The 14,042-nt window shown below is 50.2% G+C and overlaps 1 long non-coding RNA gene across 1 annotated transcript; it reads right to left on the bottom strand.

Annotated features, from left to right (window-relative positions):
• Window positions 1-9,088: 9,088 nt before the first annotated feature.
• Window positions 9,089-12,317, bottom strand: LOC111854301 (uncharacterized). Its single transcript, XR_002840648.2, has 3 exons — window positions 12,239-12,317; window positions 11,597-11,736; window positions 9,089-10,378 (listed from the first exon to the last, which is right to left on the bottom strand). It is a non-coding gene; the product is annotated as an uncharacterized lncRNA (long non-coding RNA).
• Between the last annotated feature and the right edge of the window lie 1,725 nt (window positions 12,318-14,042).

The following is a 14,042-nucleotide window of genomic DNA, read 5'->3' on the forward strand; positions in this document are numbered from 1 at the left end:
CAGCCCGCACAGCCCAACCCGCCCATTCCCATCTGAACCTGAAAACGGACCTTTTGTTCATGAATTCATTCATTGCTGCCAAATGCCACGTCACACCATGCTGTTGCCATCCTCACCAGTATCAGTAAGTCATTTAAAACTCCACATGTTTGTATTACGTGAATATTTTCCTTGCATTTACTAAATTATACTTTTCTGAAATCTTTTATAAGACACAAGCCAAGTGCAAATCACATGTGGATACAGAAAATGCCTCCCGCATGTAACATTGCCAAAGTACGTCATTCTATTACTATTCTAGACACAGAGACACTAACAAATGTAGGTTAGGCTCTGTGATGCTCTGTTACCGGGGAGCGCACCCTGTTACTGGGGAGCACACCCCACACATTAAACACCGTATCCCACCTGTTACCGGGGAGCACACCCCACACATTAAACACCGTATCCCACCTGTTACCGGGGAGCACACCCCGCACATTAAACACCGTATCCCATCTGTTACTGGGGAGCACACCCCACACATTAAACACCGTATCCCATCTGTTACTGGGGAGCACACCCCACACATTAAACACCGTATCCCACCTGTTACCGGGGAGCACACCCCGCACATTAAACACCGTATCCCATCTGTTACCGGGGAGCACACCCCACACATTAAACACCGTATCCCACCTGTTACCGGGGAGCACACCCCGCACATTAAACACCGTATCCCATCTGTTACCGGGGAGCACACCCCACACATTAAACACCGTATCCCACCTGTTACCGGGGAGCACACCCCGCACATTAAACACCGTATCCCACCTGTTACCGGGGAGCACACCCCGCACATTAAACACCGTATCCCACCTGTTACCGGGGAGCACACCCCGCACATTAAACACCGTATCCCACCTGTTACCGGGGAGCACACCCCGCACATTAAACACCGTATCCCACCTGTTACCGGGGAGCACACCCCGCACATTAAACACCGTATCCCACCTGTTACCGGGGAGCACACCCCGCACATTAAACACCGTATCCCACCTGTTACCGGGGAGCACACCCCACACATTAAACACCGTATCCCACCTGTTACCGGGGAGCACACCCCGCACATTAAACACCGTATCCCATCTGTTACCTGGGAGCACACCCCGCACATTAAACACCGTATCCCACCTGTTACCGGGGAGCACACCCCGCACATTAAACACCGTATCCCACCTGTTACCGGGGAGCACACCCCGCACATTAAACACCGTATCCCACCTGTTACCGGGGAGCACACCCCGCACATTAAACACCATATCCCACCTGTTACCGGGGAGCACACCCCGCACATTAAACACCGTATCCCACCTGTTACCGGGGAGCACACCCCACACATTAAACACCGTATCCCATCTGTTACCGGGGAGCACACCCCACACATTAAACACCGTATCCAACCTGTTACCGGGGAGCACACCCCACACATTAAACACCGTATCCCATCTGTTACCGGGGAGCACACCCCACACATTAAACACCGTATCCCATCTGTTACCGGGGAGCACACCCCACACATTAAACACCGTATCCAACCTGTTACCGGGGAGCACACCCCACACATTAAACACCGTATCCCACCTGTTACCGGGGAGCACACCCCACACATTAAACACCGTATCCCACCTGTTACCGGGGAGCACACCCCACACATTAAACACCGTATCCCACCTGTTACCGGGGAGCACACCCCACACATTAAACACCGTATCCCACCTGTTACCGGGGAGCACACCCCACACATTAAACACCGTATCCCACCTGTTACCGGGGAGCACACCCCACACATTAAACACCGTATCCCACCTGTTACCGGGGAGCACACCCCACACATTAAACACTGTATCCCATCTGTTACCGGGGAGCACACCCCACACATTAAACACCGTATCCCATCTGTTACCGGCGAGCACACCCCACACATTAAACACCGTATCCCATCTGTTACCAGGGAGCACACCCCACACATTAAACACCGTATCCCAAACCTAGCAGCTCCCTCATTTCCTACCTCTTCCATATTCTTATATTTATTCGTATAATATTATATAGCTTTTGCACTGTTTTTTGATCCTGCTTGTTTCTTTGTTCTTGTCACTTTTATTACTCATTATACATCGCGTTGTTCCTGTATGGAACCCCACCACACCAAAGAAAATTCCCTGTAGTGTCAACCTACTCGGCATTAAGCTAAATTTTGATTCTGATTCTGAATTGTCACCAGGAGCAGGAAGCTTGAACACACAAACCCTCCTCTTAGTTCCCTGCACTGGCTTCCTGTTAGATTCAGGACTGACCTCGAAGTTCTCCTCCTTACATATAAGGCACTTAACGGTCCACTCAGATCACAGAATGCAGGTTTCCTTGTCGTTCCCCATATAAATAAAGTTACAGTGGATGGTAAAGCATTCTGCTACAAGGCTCCTATATTGTGGAATGGTTTGCCAGTCTGTGTTTGGGATACCGAATCGGTCTCAGTCTTTAAATCACAACTGAAGACCTATTACTTCGGTTTAGCTTATTACTCACAACGTAACACATAACACACTGTAACTATAGCTGCCGGTGCTGCTGTACATGCCACCTTTATCTACTGTGCTTCCGCATGTTCTGACCCCTCATGCTCTCTGCCTTCCTTCCCACACATCCAGAAGGAGCGCGATATTCTTCCTGCAGAACATCGGCGTAATTGGCCTGCTCTTTAGTACTGCACTGTACCAGTGTGTCTGTGAGGACAGCAAAGGCCAGTTAGGGCCCACAGGATCCACACATGTCCTGAGACATCCCTGGGGCAATGCAGTCTGGCAGCCCCAAGGCGCAAGTGATCTAAGCATCCCGGCGGCCACCAGGGGGACCCCCGATCTGAGCTGGCTGTCAGGATGGGAAAGAAACTGACAAATGACAAGTAGGTTAGTCACGCAACCTGAAAGGGACCCTGAATGGGGACAGGCCAGCACAAACACATGCCACACCAGTTAAATGACAAGCTTGAGCCTGAGGGGTCCCTGCTCAATGTCATAGTATAATCTGAATTGTTCCAGAGAGACATGTACAATGGTAAATGGTATATCAGCTGAGGTCCCGTAATCAGACCCATGTAAATGTAGCATTGATTGTTGTGTTAGTGGGGAACTGCCATCATCAGTTGTATAAATTCTAGTGTCCTAAAAACCCTAACCTTAAATCTGACCTGTATTTTTATTTCATTGCACATCCCCTTGAAGGTTTAAGGTTTTTTTTTTGTCATTTACATGAAGAAATCAGCTGACCATCATGAATTTCTTCAGTCTTCACAGAGTTAATACGGCCATGGGCTGTGGTTTGTAAGTAGCAAAATGGTTCTGTTAATTCAATTGAACATTAACTTTTATGTTTACTTTTAAAAACACTAAAGAAAAACACGACACCTTCCTCTTCCTGAAACGTTTCTTTTCAACAAACCCTCTCTTGTGCCTGGTCAGTTGGCCTTATTTGGCTGGTAAATAACAAAACTATAGTCGCAAACCAGACAGCGGTACAAGTCCAGTGTTTCTCATGCCAACACACGTCAATCATGTAAGCTTATCTTTTCTCTTGTTTTTGTTTCAAATAAGCAGGATTTTTTTTGCTTAGATAGGTAACTTGTTGGATTTAAGATAGTCTGGGATAAATGTAAGTGAACATACAGTAGATGAAGTCCATTTGAACTGGGGTACCTTAAATCCGAAAAGTAACCTGGCTAAGCAAGAAATCTCACTTTGTGATACAGGTGTTTTGCTATTACAATTAATCGCCATATGTCATACTACAAATTCATTTTCCACTAATCCCTGAGAAGACAGATAGATACACTATTGATGGACAAAAGTATTGGAGCACCTGCCCGATACACCCACAGGAACTTTTATGACACCACATTTGAAATTTTTACACATCAGTGTGGAGTTGGTTCCCCCTTTGCAGCTGTAACAGCTGCCCCTCTTCTGAGAAGATTTTCCACCAGACTTTGGAGTGTATCTGTGGGAATGTTTGCCCATTCATCCAGAAGAGCATTTGTGAGGTCAGGCACTGATGTTGGATGTGAAGGCCTGCATCCTGTTCTGATGAGTGCAATAAACAAGTGCTCTGTTGACCAATCACAAGGTTACCGCCCCCATCTGACAACCATATTCTGCATGGTTCCCCAAACCCTATCGCACACCAGTCTGAATCACAATCTCTGATGGGCCTGAGGTCAAACTTCTGTGCAGGCCAGTCAAGTTCATTCACATCAATCTCACCCAACCATGTCTTTATGGACCTTGCTTTGTGCACTGGGGCACAGTCATGCTGCAACAGAAAAGGGCCTCTTCCCCAAACTGTTCCCACAAAGTTGGAAGCATAGAATTATCCAAAATCAGTTGTTAATGGCTGAAGCATTAAGAATTCCCTTCACTGAAGCTAAGGGCTTCAGGCCAACCTCTGAAAAACAACCCTGTACCATCATCCCTCCTCCACCAAACTTTACAGTTGGCACAATGCAAGTAACATTCTAATCGCATCTGTCAAACCCAGACTCATCCATCAGACTGCCAGAGAGAGAATCATGATTTGTCACTCTGCAGATCGTGTTTCCACTGCTCCAGAGTCCAGTGACATCATGCTTCAGACCACTCCATCTGACGCTTGGCATTGTGCTTGGTGATGTGAGGCTTGCATGCAGCTGCTCAGCCATGGAAGCCCAATCTATGAAGCTCCTAGCGCACAGTTTTTGTTCTGGGGTTAATGCCAGAGGAAGTTTGGAACTGTGCAGTCATTGAGTCAACAGAGCATTGGTGACTTTTACACAAAATGCACCTCAGCACTCAGTGATCCCACTCTGTTACTTCACATGATCGAACACTTCATGGCTGAGTTTCTGTTGTTTCTAGATGCTTCCACTTTGCAATGATACCACTTACAGCTGACTGTGGAATATCTAGCAGGGAAGACATTTCACAAACTGCCTTTTGCAAAGGTGGCATCCTGTGACAGTGCCACATTTGACTTCACTGAGCTCTTCAGAATGACCCATTCTTTCACAAATGTTTCTAAACCTGACTGCATGGCTAGGTGCTTCATTTTATATACCTGTGGCAATGGGTCTGAATGAAACACTTGAATTCAATGATTAAGGGGTGTGCCCAATTCTTTTGTCCATATAGTGTATTGTCATGGGGCTAGGAGACTTGGGGGACATAGAAGGACAGCAGTGCCCCTCGGGGATGTAGGAGGACAGCAGTGCCCCTCAGGGATGTAGGAGGACAGCAGTGCCCCTCGGGGGATGTAGGAGGACAGCATTGCCCCTCGGGGATGTAGGAGGACAGCTGTGCCCCTCGGGGATGTAGGAGGACAGCTGTGCCCCTCGGGGATGTAGGAGGACAGCAGTGCCCCTCGGGGATGTAGGAGGAGAGCTGTGCCCCTCGGGGGATGTAGGAGGACAGCAGTGCCCCTCGGGGGATGTAGGAGGAGAGCTGTGCCCCTCGGGGATGTAGGAGGACAGCAGTGCCCCTCGGGGGATGTAGGAGGAGAGCTGTGCCCCTCGGGGATGTACGAGGACAGCAGTGCCCCTCGGGGATGTAGGAGGACAGCAGTGCCCCTTGGGGATGTAGGAGGACAGCAGTGCCCCTCGGGGATGTAGGAGGACAGCAGTGCCCCTCGGGGGATGTAGGAGGAGAGCTGTGCCCCTCGGGGATGTAGGAGGACAGCAGTGCCCCTCGGGGATGTAGGAGGACAGCTGTGCCCCTCGGGGATGTAGGAGGACAGCTGTGCCCCTCGGGGATGTAGGAGGACAGCAGTGCCCCTCGGGGGATGTAGGAGGAGAGCTGTGCCCCTCGGGGATGTAGGAGGACAGCAGTGCCCCTCGGGGATGTAGGAGGACAGCAGTGCCCCTCGGGGGATGTAGGAGGAGAGCTGTGCCCCTCGGGGATGTACGAGGACAGCAGTGCCCCTCGGGGGATGTAGGAGGAGAGCTGTGCCCCTCGGGGATGTAGGAGGACAGCAGTGCCCCTCGGGGATGTAGGAGGACAGCAGTGCCCCTCGGGGGATGTAGGAGGAGAGCTGTGCCCCTCGGGGATGTAGGAGGACAGCTGTGCCCCTCGGGGATGTAGGAGGACAGCAGTGCCCCTCGGGGATGTAGGAGGACAGCTGTGCCCCTCGGGGATGTAGGAGGACAGCAGTGCCCCTCGGGGGATGTAGGAGGAGAGCTGTGCCCCTCGGGGATGTAGGAGGACAGCAGTGCCCCTCGGGGATGTAGGAGGACAGCAGTGCCCCTCGGGGGATGTAGGAGGAGAGCTGTGCCCCTCGGGGATGTAGGAGGACAGCAGTGCCCCTCGGGGATGTAGGAGGACAGCAGTGCCCCTCGGGGATGTAGGAGGACAGCAGTGCCCCTCGGGGGATGTAGGAGGAGAGCTGTGCCCCTCGGGGATGTAGGAGGACAGCAGTGCCCCTCGGGGATGTAGGAGGACAGCAGTGCCCCTCGGGGATGTAGGAGGACAGCTGTGCCCCTCGGGGATGTAGGAGGACAGCAGTGCCCCTCGGGGGATGTAGGAGGAGAGCTGTGCCCCTCGGGGATGTAGGAGGACAGCAGTGCCCCTCGGGGATGTAGGAGGACAGCAGTGCCCCTCGGGGGATGTAGGAGGAGAGCTGTGCCCCTCGGGGATGTAGGAGGACAGCAGTGCCCCTCGGGGATGTAGGAGGACAGCAGTGCCCCTCGGGGATGTAGGAGGACAGCAGTGCCCCTCGGGGGATGTAGGAGGAGAGCTGTGCCCCTCGGGGATGTAGGAGGACAGCAGTGCCCCTCGGGGATGTAGGAGGACAGCAGTGCCCCTCGGGGGATGTAGGAGGAGAGCTGTGCCCCTCGGGGATGTAGGAGGACAGCAGTGCCCCTCGGGGATGTAGGAGGACAGCAGTGCCCCTCGGGGATGTAGGAGGACAGCAGTGCCCCTCGGGGGATGTAGGAGGAGAGCTGTGCCCCTCGGGGATGTAGGAGGACAGCAGTGCCCCTCGGGGATGTAGGAGGACAGCTGTGCCCCTCGGGGATGTAGGAGGACAGCAGTGCCCCTCGGGGATGTAGGAGGACAGCAGTGCCCCTCGGCGATGTAGGAGGACAGCAGTGCCCCTCGGGGATGTAGGAGGACAGCAGTGCCCCTCGGGGATGTAAGAGGGCAGCAGTGCCCCTCGGGGATGTAGGAGGACAGCTGTGCCCCTCGGGGGATGTAGGAGGGCAGCTGTGACCCTCGGGGATGTAGGAGGGCAGCTGTGCCCCTCGGGGGATGTAGGAGGACAGCAGTGCCCCTCGGGGATGTAGGAGGACAGCAGTGCCCCTCGGGGATGTAGGAGGACAGCAGTACCCCTCGGGGGATGTAGGAGGACAGCTGTGCCCCTCGGGGATGTAGGAGGACAGCAGTGCCCCTCGGGAGATGTAGGAGGACAGCAGTGCCCCTCAGGAGATGTAGGAGGACAGCAGTGCCCCTCGGGAGATGTAGGAGGACAGCAGTGCCCCTCGGGGATGTAGGAGGACAGCAGTGCCCCTCGGGAGATGTAGGAGGACAGCTGTGCCCATCGGGGATGTAGGAGGACAGCAGTGCCCCTTGGGGATGTAGGAGGACAGCTGTGCCCCTCGGGGGATGTAGGAGGACAGCAGTGCCCCTTGGGGACGTGGGAAGGGTACACAGAAAGAGGTCTGTGACAAGGTGAAGGGAGGGGAATCAGGACAGCCATCCTCCAGGATTTCCCTTGCAGAAGGAGCACACATGCATGCCCCTGACCCTCCCCAAATTGTCTTTCCAGCTTGCACTTCAAGCCCAGCAAGGAAAGACTGTCTCTTTTCAATACAATCTGTTAGTTTGCTTTAAATGACTTGAGCATTAAGTGAAATAATAGTAAAAACTAGGCAGTGCTGACGCCTGTGACATGACAGACAAGCAGAGCTTATCAGCGCAGAGTGTGATGGCAGCCTTTGGGTGATTGGCTCCGTCTCCTGAGTCTGTGATTAGGCCTCTCTAGCATCTGCTATCTTATACTTCAGTTTGCTTTTACCTTCCTCAATGTAAATATCTCAAAAGGTTTTAGAGTGAGCAAAAGTGAGGGGGCTTCATGGTCACCCCTGGCCCCCACTTACAGTGCACTCTGTCTGCACTCCTTTGCGTGATTTGTATAGATATGATATAAAGGCACAGTCAAGGCTGGAAGGGGATTTGGTATGGGGGCGGGGCCAATCATTCTTGTTATTTGCATATGATGTCATCCTTACAGCTTCATCTAACCAGAATACCCAGGATGCACTTGAGCCGTTTTAGAGAACAGTGGATCCCTCCTTTCAGGTGAGGGGAAGAGCCTGTCCTGAGTGATGGAGTTTTAAGTACCTCTGGATCTTCTTCACAAGTGCTGGTAAGAGGGAATGCGAGATTGACAGGCAGATGAATTCAGTGGATGCAGTTTTGAGGGCACTGGGGAGGGCTGTGGTGGTAAATCAGTAGTTAAACCAGAAGTTTCCTGATCAATTTGCATCCTAATCGACACCTGAGTTCACCAGTGGTGGGTAATGACTGAAAGAACAAGGTCACAATGACATGCTGCCAAAATGAGGTGTCCCCACAGGGTGGCCAGGCTTTCTCTCCGTAACCAAGTGAGGAGTTTGAAGCTCCTGAGATACCTTTCAGAGTGAGAGGAGTCAGCTGAGGCGGTTCGGGTCCCTCATAAGGCTGCTGCCTGGACAGCTGGTCTGGAAATGACCCATCCCTGGGATTCGTTTAGGCATAAGTTCGAGATTGAGGCCTTAGAAAAAAAGGTTGGGTCTGACCTGCTCAGGGTGTGGACACCACTTCCCTCACCAGGACATGCAGAAGAATGGAGATGCGTCATGCAGACCTCCCTGGTGCATCATGCAGACCTCCCTGGTGTGGCTAGAGCTATTTTATTTATGTGCCTTCTGGAAGCTAATAACACACCATATAACATGGTGGCTCAGCACCGAACTTTCAAGTATGTAATGGAATAAAGAGCCTGGTTCTCAGGTGCCACTGATTTCAGTAAAATGAAACCTCAGTTAGATTTTCATATGGTTTATTTAACATTTTTTTTTTACATTTTACAGCAGAAAATGCATGTATCTCATAGTTTATCACAGTTGTGAGTGTTTATATTATGGAGACCTTTCGTGTTTCCGTCACAGATCATGGACATGGACGCCATCTTGGTGCTCTGTGTCCTACTCCTGCCCCTGCAAACATCGTCGTTCCAGAAGCGAATGGAAGCTAAATTAAGTCAAACCATAACCACAAGCTCCAAATTACCAGAGGATGCACAGGACAGCTGACAATGAAAGCGGGGCCACGTGTCACCGCCACATTGCCACACAAACCGCAGGACGGTCAGCACACTGCCAGCTGCATGATCAGCCACTGGCACTGAACAATGAGGGACTCGACAAAAGTGTAAGAACATGCACTAACAATAAGCGGAAATGAGGACTGCTGACATTAAGGTGGGGTTGGGGTGATAAATCACCACGAAACCAGCAACTTTAAAGAAGTGAGGTGCTGAGAGGAGGTAAGGGATGCCTTCAGCGCAGCTCAGAGGCTCAGGAGCAGGTGAGGGATGCCATCAGCACAGCTCAGAGGCTCAGGAGCAGGTAAGGGATGCCTTCAGCGCAGCTCAGAGGCTCAGGAGCAGGTGAGGGATGCCTTCAGCACAGCTCAGAGGCTCAGGAGCAGGTGAGGGATGCCATCAGCACAGCTCAGAGGCTCAGGAGCAGGTAAGGGATGCCTTCAGCGCAGCTCAGAGGCTCAGGAGCAGGGAAGGCATGCCTTCAGCGCAGCTCAGAGGCTCAGGAGCAGGTGAGGGATGCCTTCAGCGCAGCTTAGAGGCTCAGGAGCATGTGAGGGATGCCTTCAGCACAGCTCAGAGGCTCAGGAGCAGGGCTGGTCCACAGCTGGCAGGGCAGTATTGATGGTGGCATGAGGGGTCACCCCTAGTGCTTCATATTAGTCAGCAAGATGCAGAGTATAAGGCCCAGAAGAAGGCTTCTGGAGACCAGGATGCAAGTACCTCCCCCCAAGGCAGCTTGAGACATTACATGGGTACTTGGTTCTGTAGCCCAGCTGGTGGTGGTTCTGTCTGTGGGGTTCTGCGTTACACTGGGTGTGCTGGGGGTTCCTGTGCTGGTGGGGCCCATGCTGTTTGTGAGGGTTCTTGGCATAGCAGAGGAGATGGTGTCCTCAGACACGACAGCAGAGCTGCTGTTCCACTGGAGGGGGGCGGTGATGTTGGTCGTCAAAATGGTGCTCTTTGTGCTCAGGGTGGAAGTTGCTGGCAGTGAAGAACTCATCTCGTCAGCCTAGCAGAGCAGAGACAGTAAGGAGGGGTGGCGGGGGAGCGATTTTAATCAGCTATCAGGGTTACAGAGACGGGATCAGCAACACAAAAATGGTGGACAAGATGTTCGGCAAACAAGGGAAGGAGAAGGCAACGTCAGCCAGATGGAGAGAACAAAAGAAGCCAAACATTTACCATGAACGATGAAATGACGCACAGGTGGGCTGGATTTGTATAACTTGCTACCGTACCCCAGTGTGACTGCAGGCCACGCCTTGAGATTAATGTGTCACTACTATACCAATAACATCGACTTTTCAGTGTGAAACATAACAAAGACCGTAAGCGCGACTCCAATCCTAACTGCCATTTTGGCTGTTGTGTGAAATTTGTCCTGAAGAGCATGTCTTTGACATTTGGAGGAAATCTACAAGGGCATGCAGAACACGTGTAAACTGCAGACAAGCTCACCTATACCTACCAGTGACTGATGTAAACATTAGCTCACACCCCCACTCTGATGAGCAGAAATGTTTGTTTTTTTAATTTACAACAAAACTGGAAATCCACTGAGCTAGAATATTAGCATACTTCCATGTTTCTAACAACATTATTTTTATTTTGTTGCTTTCGTTTGTGAATTGGTTTATTTAATTTAATTCAACTGAAATTAGCTAAACACAAGCCATCCATACACCCAGACCTCTTTACTAAAACAGTCAGCAGTGATGCTTCTGATGGGGTCTTTCAGTCAAAATCCAGGCCTTCGTCTTCGTATGTCGTCTGCTGCTCAAACATGAACTTTCATCCATCCATCCATCTATTTTCTATAATCGCTTGTCCTATTCAGGATTGTGGGGGGGGGGGGGGGGTCAGGAGCCTATCCCGAAGACTACAGACACAAAGCAGGGAACAACCCAGGATGGGGCACCAACCCACTGCAGGAAACACAAACATGTGGAACTAAATATTTCATAACTCAAATAGGTGGAAAGAAAGATGGCCATTGTTTACTGTAAATCACCTGCTTATAAAATGTACTTTACTGATTACTGGATTCTTTAATCTGTTTAACCAGCATTGATTTTAATAAAGCCCCACGTCATCTACCTATTCACTCTTATCATTTTTGCCTTTTGTTAATAAGCCTTTTTATGAGTGGGTCATTTGTCTTTTTGCTGATAAAATGGCCCAATGTTAATTAACCCACCCATGAAGGTATGTAGGAGGCTGTACCTACCGCAGCGTGCAGCAGCAGCAGAAGGGGGAGGCCACGCCACGGGGAGAAGCCCTTCATCATGCCCCGCGTCTCCTGGCACCCCCGTCCCAGTGTGGTCCCCTGCACAGTCTCCTTCTCTTTTTATATCCGCAATCCTTAGCCTGGGGGGGGGGGGGGCGCTTTTGATATGTAAAAAGGTCATGCAAATCAATAAGCTGTGGTGGGGGGGGGCATATGAGTGGAGCCCTCCAAGGCAGGACAGGTTCCATGCTCGATTTCTGGAGTGCAGTGATTGGCTAAAAGCCAGGGCTCCCGAGTAGGACAGCCAATGTCTGGCCCCCGCAAAACCTGTCATGTTCGTCAGTGTGTCCTGGCTAAGCTGGCGCCCCCATCAGGCCACATCAGGAACCCCACACTCCCAGCAAATTGTATTGTCAGCCCCCCGCCCCTCCCCCAGCAGATTTAATCTGCATATAAAACAGCTTAGACCGGTATAACAGAGTAACACCCAGGGGCAGTGGCCATTGGCTTGGTGTCGGTGATAGAAATTGGCCTTGAGGGAAAAATAATTTTTCGTTGTTTTCAGATGAGGCCACCAGTGACCTAAAGTTGGGCTCCCAACACAGAACGTACTCCAGCAAAGCACGCAGAAACGATCCTTACCCACAAGCTTACGCCATCGCCGTCGTGAGGTTTGGAAACTCGTTCTTCATTCATGGCCTAGCAGAGGCATTCCTGAGGAACAGCTGGGGGGGGGGGGGGGGGGGCATGTAAAAATATCTTTGCCCGATGGTGTGTCAGTGAACAGGCACCCTGCTTCCTTCCTAGCAGGGGAAAAAATAAGATTTTTTAAATATTTCATCTGCGTATTCAGGTGATTTCAACTGGATTAAGGCAAGTATTGAAAAACATATTTGTAACGTGAGCTATTCAAAGACAAAGAGCAGTGAGGCTTCATAGCTTTATACTTAGAAATAGACTGGTTAACCAAAATTCCAGAAGTGTTATGTGAACAACAGGATAAGAAGGCTCCTATAGTTCTGTGCCGCCTCTTACATCTTAAGAATTTATTAGGATGTGAAGTCAAACAAAAGGGCCTTTATGAGGGAGTATACACTACATGCCTTTTCTCAGCCATGAGAGTTACTCATTAAATTTTCCTTACTCCATTCCTATGACACATGGTTAAAGGTCCCCATTACAGGTGTAAACCTGGCTTAACAGGCAAGCTGTCTGCTAAGTTTTTCTCATTACCGCTGCTCAATACACAGCTCCGTCTGGCTGCCTTTCATATTTTTGCTCACAATGGATCCATGCTGTGCATAAATTAATTGGCCAAACACATTAAGTCATTTTTAAATTTTCTTTTCCTTTTGTTGTTACTGTGCTAGAACAAATTCTTGTAAAATTGTTTTCCCCACCTCTGCTAACTTCCCACACCGGTTCTGACCTGTTCCCCTTGTGTTCCGCCTGCGTGTCACTTGTTCTGACCTGTTCCACACTCGTTTGTCACTTGTGGTCACTGCATGCAGGCTGGGGTGGAGACATACTGTTTCATTTGCATTATGATTAATTTATGAACAAACAGACCTTTATAGCTGCCTAAAACCATGTCTCAGTTACTTGAACAACTGGATTCATAGCCTTAAAATAACAACCTAACTAATAAACACTGGTAACGTGACACCTGGGAGACTCCTATATTAAAACGTTGCCGCTTACAGTGTGCAGACTTACTTACATTGTAACAGAGAAATGATAGAATAATACATAAAATAATGATTAGGAATTATAATAACGTTATTGTATAAGCTTTGTCTGAGCTGTAACATTTTCAAGGACAAAGAGCAGGAAGTGTTATTTGCTTTACATTTAAAAAGCTGGAGCGATTACTTATCAGCCTGGTAATTCAGACTTCCTCGTGCGAAGCGACATCATTGGGAAAGATACTTGGCATATGCAGCTTTGTGGCGCAGTCGCTTAACCTTTATTTTCAATAGTTTTTCATCTACATTGCCCTTGGTGTAAATGGGCAGCAGGATAAATCTGCTTATTTGAATACGGAACCAGGCCCAAGCCCACCAAGTCTCACGCACCTGGCGTGACACTCAGGCTCTCATACTTTCACGTGAGTGTAAATGCGGATGCAGACTTATCACAAAATGAAAATCTCACGCCAGCACACCTGTGGTGGAACCAGAAAATTTTCAGTGGGGGGGGGGCCAGGCTGGGACCAGAGGTCATTTTGGGGTGACACGTAAATCTAAATACAGTGGACCCTTGACTTACAAACTCAATTCATTCGCGAGGGCTGGTCGTAACTCAAGTTGGTCGTAAGTCGAGACTATTTTCCCATAAGAAATTATTGAAATACCCATAATGCATTCCAAACCTCCCAAAGCACCACTTGACTAACCTTTTCATAACAAAAAAGGGTTGTATAATGTGTGTGATTTACCAGAAACAC

The sequence above is a fragment of the Paramormyrops kingsleyae genome, chromosome 23, assembly GCF_048594095.1.
Source record: "Paramormyrops kingsleyae isolate MSU_618 chromosome 23, PKINGS_0.4, whole genome shotgun sequence".
NCBI lineage: Eukaryota > Metazoa > Chordata > Actinopteri > Osteoglossiformes > Mormyridae > Paramormyrops > Paramormyrops kingsleyae.